Here is a 9,211-nt window from a genome sequence, read left to right as displayed (position 1 = left end):
CACCTTTCCTTGCTGCTGCAGGAGCCTTGACTCATTCCTCAGGGCATGGTTTGCGTGTCTTTACTGTACTTTTTTCTAAACCCCCTCTCCCATCCTGATCATTCTTGCGGGAAGTAACTGCCATCTCCTCCTCCCTACACTTTCAAAGCCTGATTCTCTTCCTAGCATAGCGTGTATCACACAGATTCGTTGTGCCACGTGGCCTCATGAGACTTGCTTCTGCTTTCTGAAGCCTGCAGCTTCATCATTTGTAGAATGTAAATAAAACCAGCCCTTCCCTATTGTAAAGGATCATTGTAAAGATGTGACACTTAGCTGGGTCTGGTGGCACATGAATTTAATACTAGCTGCTAGCACTCCAGAGGCAGAGGAAGGTGGATCGCTATTGATTAGAGGTCAGTGTGGTCTCCATAATGAGTTCTGGGTCATCCAGGTAGAACTATATAGTGATACCCTGACTCAAAGGGGGGGCAGGCAGTGGAACACTTACTAAGCCCTTGCTTAGCACAGTGCTGGGAACACAGTAAGAACTTAGTCGATGGTAACTACTATAATTACTATTGTAATTTTCATAATTACTCATGCTACAGAACAGTGCTAAAACACCAACTACTTGGCACTGTTTAAACGAGGACAGCCACACTTGCTGCTGATGTTTGTTTATTTGCTCCCGTGTTTGTGTCCGTGCACACTCACATGATGTGCACGCAGAGCTCACGAGCAGCTTGCGGGATTCGAATCTCTGCCCTCCCTCCATGGGAATCCTGGAACTAAACTCAGCCTGTCAAGCTTGGCAGCAGTGCCTTTACTAAATCATATTGACTGCTCATACATCTTTTTGGTTTTTTGAAACACGGTTTCTCTGTGTAGCTTTGGAACCTGTCCTGGAACTCTCTCTGTAGATCAGGCTGCCTCAGGTTCACAGAGATCCACCTGCCTCTGCCTCCCGAGTTCTGGGATTAAAGGCGTGTACTGCCACTACCCAGCCATCATTTCTTTTAAAAGCATCTTAAGCTCTCTCCTCCAGCCCAGCAAGATGCCCAAGGGAAAGAAGGCTAAGGGGAAGAAGGTGGCCCCGGCCCCCTGCCGTCGTAAAGAAGCAGGAGGCGAAGAAGGTGGTGAATCCTTTGTTTGAGAAGAGGCCTAAGAACTTTGGCATTGGGCAGGACATCCAGCCCAAGAGAGATCTCACACGTTTCATCAAATGGCCTGGCTACATCAGACTGCAGCGGCAGAGGGCCATCCTCTATAAGCGGCCCAAAGTTCCTCCTGCCATTAACCAGTTCACCCCTGCCCTGGACTGGCAAACAGCTACCCAGTTGCTTAAACTTGCCCACAAGTACAGGCCAGAGACCAAGCAGGAGAAGAAGCAGAGGCTGCTGGCCCGTGCTGAGAAGAAAGCTGCCAGCAAAGGGGATGTCCCAACTAAGAGACCACCTGTCCTTCGGGCGGGCGTCAATACAGTCACCGCTTTGGTAGAGAACAAGAAGGCTCAGCTGGTGGTGATTGCCCACGACGTAGACCCCATTGAGCTGGTGGTCTTCCTGCCTGCCCTGTGTCGGAAGATGGGGGTCCCCTACTGCATCATCAAGGGAAAGGCCAGGCTGGGGCTGCTGGTCCATAGGAAGATGTGAACCACTGTTGCCTTCACATGGGTTAACTCGGAAGACGGGTTAACTTGGTGCTCTGGCCAAGGTGGTGGAAGCTGTTAGGACCAACTACAACGACAGATATGATGAGATCTGCCGCCACTGGGGAGGCAACGTTCTGGGTTCAAATCTGTGGCTCGAATTGCCAAGCTGGAAAAGGTAAAGGACAAAGAACTCGCCACTAAACTGCGTTAAATGTACTGCTGAGTTTTCTGTACATAAATATAATTACCCAAAAAAGCATCTTAAATTTTACCCTATCTTCAGTAAAATTCTTAATTTTGAAAGACACAGAGAAGACTGCCTCTAGGTGCACTGTGAGAGATCTCTGTGTCCTGCACACCTGAGTCTCCTCTGGAAACAAAAGGGTCTTTAGGCTTCTCAGTCTCTGCCTTTCAATCTTTCCTCCAGCTGCAATGAAAATCATCGGGCATATTGAAAAACTAGAGGATAAAGACAGGAACAAGCTATGAACTGCTATTGAGGGCTGAAGATGTTTAATTTATTTACAGGAAAAAGCCCGATTAGGCTGCTTGTAAAAGAGGATCACAACTTTGTGTAGCAAAACGCAGCTACTTTCTCGTTCTCCCTCCTCGCTGTGCTTTGGCTGGCTCAGCACACTGCACGTGTGCTGTGGAAGTTGTAAGTGTTTGCAGGACACAGCGCGGGCTCTCATTTCTTTTCTGAATTGTGACAAAGCAGCAGCCAACTCAGATCCCTGTGAAGTGCGCTGATAAGACAGAACTGGACTCACTCATTTCTTCCACAAACATTTGTTGAGTTCCTCTGATAGTGGAGATTATTACAGTGTGGTGGTTTGAACGTGATTGGCCCCCATAAGCTCATAAGGAGTGGCACTATTAGGAGGTGTGATTTGCTGGAATAGGTGTGGCCTTGTTGGATGACGTGTGACTCTATGGGGGCCCAGTGTTTCTCATGACTCGGGGTGGGGAGGATGAGGTTGTCTAAGCTCAGTGATGTGCCACGTTCACTGATGTCTCTTTTTACATGGCCACCACATCCCCCTGAAGGCCTTGGGATATTTAATCTGCTCTGTCAGTGTCGCTGGAGTCCCCTAGGAGGCTGGGCCAGTCTGTTGCTGTGTCTGTGAGGTCATTTTCAGAGCATTAGCTGATGGAGGAAGACCCCTCCTGAATGTGAGCAGCACATCCCGTAGACTGGGCTCTCCACAGGATAAAGGGGGCAAAGAGGGAGCCAGAACATGCCAACATCCCTTTGGTCTCTGTCCCTGACTTCTCCTCATGAGGTGAGCTGCTGAGAAATGCCTGCAGCTTTCCACAGTTCCTGGATCTTTCTTCAGTGTCTCCACTAAGAGTCGGCTGCATGGGCAGCTGTGCACTCTGCCGCAGCTGTTTGCTTCAGCCGCTGAACACCCGCACTTCAGAAGCAAGAAGAGTCATCTAGCTGATTGCCAAGGGCTCCAACTTTTGCTCGGAGTTCTTGTGAATTCCTTATTTTTGTTTTTTTTTGTTTTTTTGTTTTTCGAGACAGGGTTTCTCTGCAGCTTTAGAGCCTGTCCTGGAGCTAGCTCTTGTACACCAGGCTGGTCTCGAACTCACAGAGATCCGCCTGCCTCTGCCTCCCGAGTGCTAGGATTAAAGGCGTGCGCCGCCGCCACCACCACCCGGCTTGGATTCCTTATTTTATATGAGGTCTCTGGCCTCAGCATTATCAACTTTGGGATTTGGTAATCCTGGTGAGGACTGCCCTGTGCATTGTGGGCTGTTAACAATCTGGCCTAAGTACACAGCACATGTTAGTGCCCTCCGACCACCTTACGACAAGCTACAATGTCTCCAAGCATTACTGCCCCTGGAGGGTGAAAAGTCAACCCTGGGTATAAAACATCTTCCTTTACCAACAACCTACCTAGGACTCCAGGCTCTAACACTAGACACAGAGCCTAAGGAGACACAGAGAAGCCATAATTGAAAATGTCTAATCAAATAAGTCTTTCATTGCATGGCTCTGTTTCATGGTTCTACTTTGTGGGTAGACCCTGGCTGGCAAGTCCCTTAGATCCGGTTGAATCTTCTGGGGCCTCCTGGGCCATTTTATTCCCTTCATTATATATTTATAAGAAAAACTCCCCCACTTAAGTCTAATGTAGCCCCCTCTCCTTTCCTTACACCCTACTGAGACTCGCCTGTGTTGGGAGAGGGATAGTCTCGGCCATTGGAATTCTCAGAGCAGATCCAAGTGTGAAGATGTAACTTGAGGGTGTGAGTTAATCTTTTCTTATGTAGAAATGTTTGTCTTAGGGATACAGAGGGGTAAGAGAAGAGTGAAGGATAGAGAAAGAATGATGTAGAAGGAGAAGAGAACATTGGGGAAGAAGAGAAAGGAGAGCAACTGGAAAAAAAGAAAAAGGAAGACAGTAGGGTAAAGGGCAGAACAGAAAAATAAAATACAGAGATAAGCTTTGGCCCTCAGATAAAGTTCCCGTGCGTGTCTGTGCGTCTGTCCAGCAGTTCACCTACTCCGCATCTCCTCTGCAGTTTCTCTGACCTACTGGGGGCTGGGCCCTGCTCACTCCCCCTGTGGAGATGCAAACCCTGACTTTTGTGCTGTTGTGGTTTCTGCAGGCTATCTGAATTGAGGGCCAGGCTGCAGAACCTTAAAAACAATGTGGATTTTATGCCTCTACTGAAAATGTAAGGCTTGAGAATAGCTACAGGCTGTTTTCAAAACCTTTGAACATATTTTATTGCATTTTTCCAAAAATAATTCCCATAGAAATATATCATATACTGTAAGCCAATAATTATTTACAGTTCACTTAGTCTCTAGTTCTAGGAAAGCTAGAAAAATGTAGTGTTTTATATAGCCATCAGCTAGGACCAAAGCCTTTATTTTCTGGTAGAAGTACAAATAAATAATTTCCCTTGAAAAATTAGTAATGGTGAGATTGAAATATGATGAAATCATGTCTTTTCATTTCATAGTGTCGTGAGCCTGGCACTGTGCCTAGCACTGTTATCTGGTGACATCTGGAAAGACAATCTCCGCCCATATGGAGCTTATGGTAGAGTAGAAATATTCACTACAGCAATAACCATACAAAAATGGGAAGTTATGGGGCTGGAAAGATGGCTCAGCAGTTTAGAGAACTGGCTGTTCTTCCAGAGGTCCTGAGTTCAGTTCCCAGCACGGTGGCTCACAACTATCTCTAATGGAATCTGATGTCCTCTTCTGGTATGTAGACATACATGTGGCCAGAGCTCTCATATAAACAAATACATAAACAAACACATTTTAAGAAAACAGGAAGTTACAAGTTGTGTCAAGTTCTGAGAAGGAGCAGTTGGCAGTCCTCTCAGAGGCAGAACATAGATGGTAAGGGTGGGGAAACCTGCTTCCTCAGAAGGGGATGCTGGCTCTACACCTGGAGGAAGATTAGAGCAGAATGTGAGATGCAGACGGTGAGAATTTGAAGCAGAGTTGGAGGAACTTTGGCCTGCAGAAAGCGGAAGAAATGACAGTCCCTGGAGTCCAGAGAGAGGACAGGAGGTGAGGCTGCCAAGCTAGGAAGGGAACTGTTAGCTCAGGGAGTTTGAATTTCACCTGTAGCTCAGAGCCGCCCAGAGGGCTAAAGTTAGCTTCTCTGGGAAAAGGACTTTAACAAGGGAGTGACCATTTGGTTCTGCGCAGAGAGGTAAACATCCAGAGCTCTAAGCAGCATTCCTAGCAGGTCCAGAGGACATGAAGGCTCTCGGTGCACTTGGAGTAGAGCAAGTATGGGGGAAGAGGGCAATAGATAAACGTTTATTTTTAATTATGTCTGTGTATCTGTGTGTGGTTATGTGCATGTGGGTGCAGGCACCTGGAAGCCGGAGGCATCGGAGCCCCTGGAGCTGGAGTTGGAGGCAGTTGGGAGCCACCTGACAAAAGTGCTGAGAACCGAGCATGGGTCCCCTGGAAGAGCAGTAAATGCTCCTAACTGCTGAGCCATCTCCCACCCCCAAGACTCTGTCTTTAATTGAAAGTAAAACAGATTTACAGGGACCAGGATCTGACTGACATTTTACACAAATGATATATTTTTTATTGATTATTATTGAGCTCTACATTTTTCTCTGCTCCCCTCCCTGCCTCTCCCCTCCCCTTCAACCCTCTCCCAAGGTCCCCATGCTCCCAATTTACTCAGGAGATCTTGTCTTTTTCTACTTCCCATGTAGATTAGATCCATGTATGTCTCTCTTAGTATCTTCATTGTTGTCTAAGTTCTCTGAGATTGTGATTTGTGGGCTGGTTTTCTTTGCTTTATGTTTTAAAAAACACTTAAGGGGGGCTGGAGAGATGGCTCAGAGGTTAAGAGCACTGACTGCTCTTCCAGAGGTCCTGAGTTCGATTCCCAGCAACCACATGGTGGCTCACAACCATCTGTCATGAGATCTGGTGCCCTCTTCTGGCCTGAGGGCATACATGGAGGCTGAACACTGTACATATTAGTAAATAAATAAATCTTTAAAAAATATTTTTAAAAAAACACTTAAGGGTGAGTACATACAATAATTGTCTTTCTGGGTCCTGGTTACCTCACTCAAAATGATGTTTTCTAGCTCCATCCATTTGCCTGCAAAACTGAAGATGTCGTCATTTTTTCTGCTGTGTAGTACTCCGTTGTGTAAATGTGCTACATTTTCCTTATCTATTCTTTGGTTGAGGGGCATTTAGGTTGTTTGCAAGTTCTGGCTATGACCAAAAAAATGCTGCTATGAACATAGTTGAGCACATGTTCTTGTGGTATTGTTGAGCATCCTTTGGATATACACCCAAAGGTGGTATTGCTGGGTCTTGAAGAAGGTTGTTTCCTCATTTCCTGAGAAATCGCCATACTGATATCCAGAGGGACTGGACCACCTTGCATTCCCACCAGCAATGCAGGAGTGTTCCCTTTGTCCCATCACCTCTCCAGCATAAGTTGTCATCAGTTTTTGATCTTGGCCATTCTTACAGGTGTAAGATGGAATCTCAGAGTTGTTTTGATTTGCATTTCTCTGATGACTAAGGATGTTGAGCATTTCTTTAACTTTCTTTCAGCCATTTTAGATTCTCTGTTGAGGGTTCTCTGTTTAGGTCTGTACCTAGTTTTTAAAATTACAATATTTGTTCTTCTGATATTCAAATTCTGGAGTTCTTTCTTATTTTGAAGATCAGACCTCTGTCTGATGTAAGGTTGGTGAAGATATTTTCCCATCCTGTAGACTGTAATTTTGTCTTCTTGACTATGTCCTTTGCTTTACAGATGCTTTTCAGTTCAGGAGGTCCCATTTATTAATTGTTTCTCTCAGTGTCTGTGCTACTGTGGTTATATTTAGGAAGTGGTCTCCCATGCCAATGCGTTCAAGTGTACTTCCCACTTTCTCTTCTATGAGATTCACTGTAGCTGGCTTTATGTTGAGGTCTTTGATCCATTTGGACTTGAGTTTTGTGCATGATGATAGATATAAATCTATTTTCCTTATTCTACATGTTGATATCCATTTATGTCAGCACCATTTGTTAAATATGCTCTCTTTTTTCCATTTGATATTTTTTGCTTCTTTGTCAAAAATCAGGTGTTCGAAGGTGTGTGGATTAATATCCAGGTCTTTGATTGGGTTCCATTAGTTCTCCTGTCTGTTTTTGTGCCAATACCAGGCTGTTTTCAGTACTGTAGCTCTGTAATAGAGTTTGAAGTCAAAGATTATGATACCTCCAGAAATTCTTTTATTATACAGGATTGTTTTGGCTATCCTGGGTTTTTGCTTTTCCATATGAAGTTGAGTACCATTCTTTCGAGGTCTGTGAAGAATTTTGCAGGGATTTTGATGGGCATTGCATTGAATATGTAGATTGCTTTTGGTAAGACTGCCATTTTTACTTTGTTAATTCTACCTACCCAAGAGCATGGGAGATCTTTCCACTTTCTGGTGTCTTCTTCAATTTCTTTCTTCAAAGATTTAAAGTTCTTGTCATACAAGTCTTCCACTTGTTTGGTTAGAGTTACTCCAAGATATTTTATCTCATTTGTGACTATTGTGAAGGGTGATGTTTTTTTTTTTAATTTTTTTCTCAGACCGTTTATCATCTGTGTAAAGGAGGGTTACTGATTTTTTTGAGTTAATCTTATATCCTTCTACATTACTGAAAGTATTTATGAGTTGTAGAAGTTCCTTGGTAGAATTTTTGGAGTCACTTATGTAAACTATCATATCATAATCAAATAGTGAGAGTTTGACTTCTTCTTTTCTGATATGTAACCCTTTGATATCCTTTTGTTGTCTTATTGCTCTAGCTAGGACCTCAAGAACTATACTGAATAGATATGGAGAGAGTGGACAACCTTGTCTTGTTTCTGATTTCAGTGGGATCACTGTGAGTTTCTCTTCATTGAGTTTGTTGTTGGCTGTTGGCTTACTGTATATTGCCTTTATTATGTTTAGGTATGTTCCTTGTATCCCTGCTCTCTCCAAGACCTTTATCATGAGGGGTTATTATATTTTGTTGAAAGCTTTTTCAGCATCTAATGAAATGATCATGTGGGTTTTATTTTTCAGTTTGTTTATATGGTGGATTATGTTGACAGATTTACAAGAATGATATTTTGGCTGCTATAATCTACTACTGCACAGCAATGGAAGCAGCAGGAAGAGTAGTCAGGAAGTCATAACTGAGGCCAGTTGATGAGGACCTGGCCGGGATGGGCAACAGTAGCGATGATAAGAAGTAGACAGACTCTATACTCAGATGGTAAAAGCTGTGGGCTTGTGGTAGATTGACTAGAGATAGAATCAACAAGAAGATAGACTTGCAATAGACTGCAGAGCAGAAGATCAAGTTTGAGTGGTATCACTAGCTAGTTTGGGACATGCTAAGTTTTAAGACATTTCCCAGGCATTGGAGTTCCCAAGTGAAGTAAACAGCTGGCTGAGTCTAGGAGATGGGGAAACACTACATTTGGATCCACACATTTTAGCATGCCCACACACAGAGATATCAAAAATAATGAAAAATGGGTTTACTGAGAAGACTGTAAGGACAGATATGAAGTATGATGAACCCATACGATTCTTCATTCCTGGAGAACGGGTGAGGAGACTGTGGATGGCTGGCAAAGCACAGGTTCTTAAAGCCAAATGGAGAACACGTCATAAGCCCAATGGAGCTGCCAATATGGAAAGAGACATCAGGACCAACAGCCACTGGATTTAGCAATGCAGCAGTTACTGCTGACCTGAACACAAGCTGTCTGATACACAGTGCATCCACAGAGGTGGGGAAAAGAGCAATAGGAGGCAGGAAATGTTCTTTTGGGGTGTTCTTCTCTAAAGGATAGGAGAAAATGGGGTACTAGCTGTGACAGTGGGGCTGACAGAGGTATTTGTTTGTATAAGATGACATGTCATTTTTGCAATGGGAATTGTGAAAGTTGGTCTTGCTTGTCGACTTGCTCAGATTAAAAGAACCTAAAAGATTAGTAAAGCACCGCTCTGTGCCTGTCTGTAATGATGTCCTCAGAGAGGATTAGCTAAGAAGACATGACCCCCAGATATGGA

General features: G+C 44.3%; 1 pseudogene; it reads left to right on the top strand.

Annotated features, from left to right (window-relative positions):
* The first annotated feature begins 1,012 nt into the window (after window positions 1-1,012).
* Window positions 1,013-1,844, top strand: LOC119823700 (annotated as a pseudogene).
* The last annotated feature ends 7,367 nt before the right edge of the window (window positions 1,845-9,211 follow it).

This window comes from Arvicola amphibius, chromosome 9, assembly GCF_903992535.2.
Source record: "Arvicola amphibius chromosome 9, mArvAmp1.2, whole genome shotgun sequence".
NCBI lineage: Eukaryota > Metazoa > Chordata > Mammalia > Rodentia > Cricetidae > Arvicola > Arvicola amphibius.
This window is presented reverse-complemented; position numbering and strand designations above follow the sequence as displayed.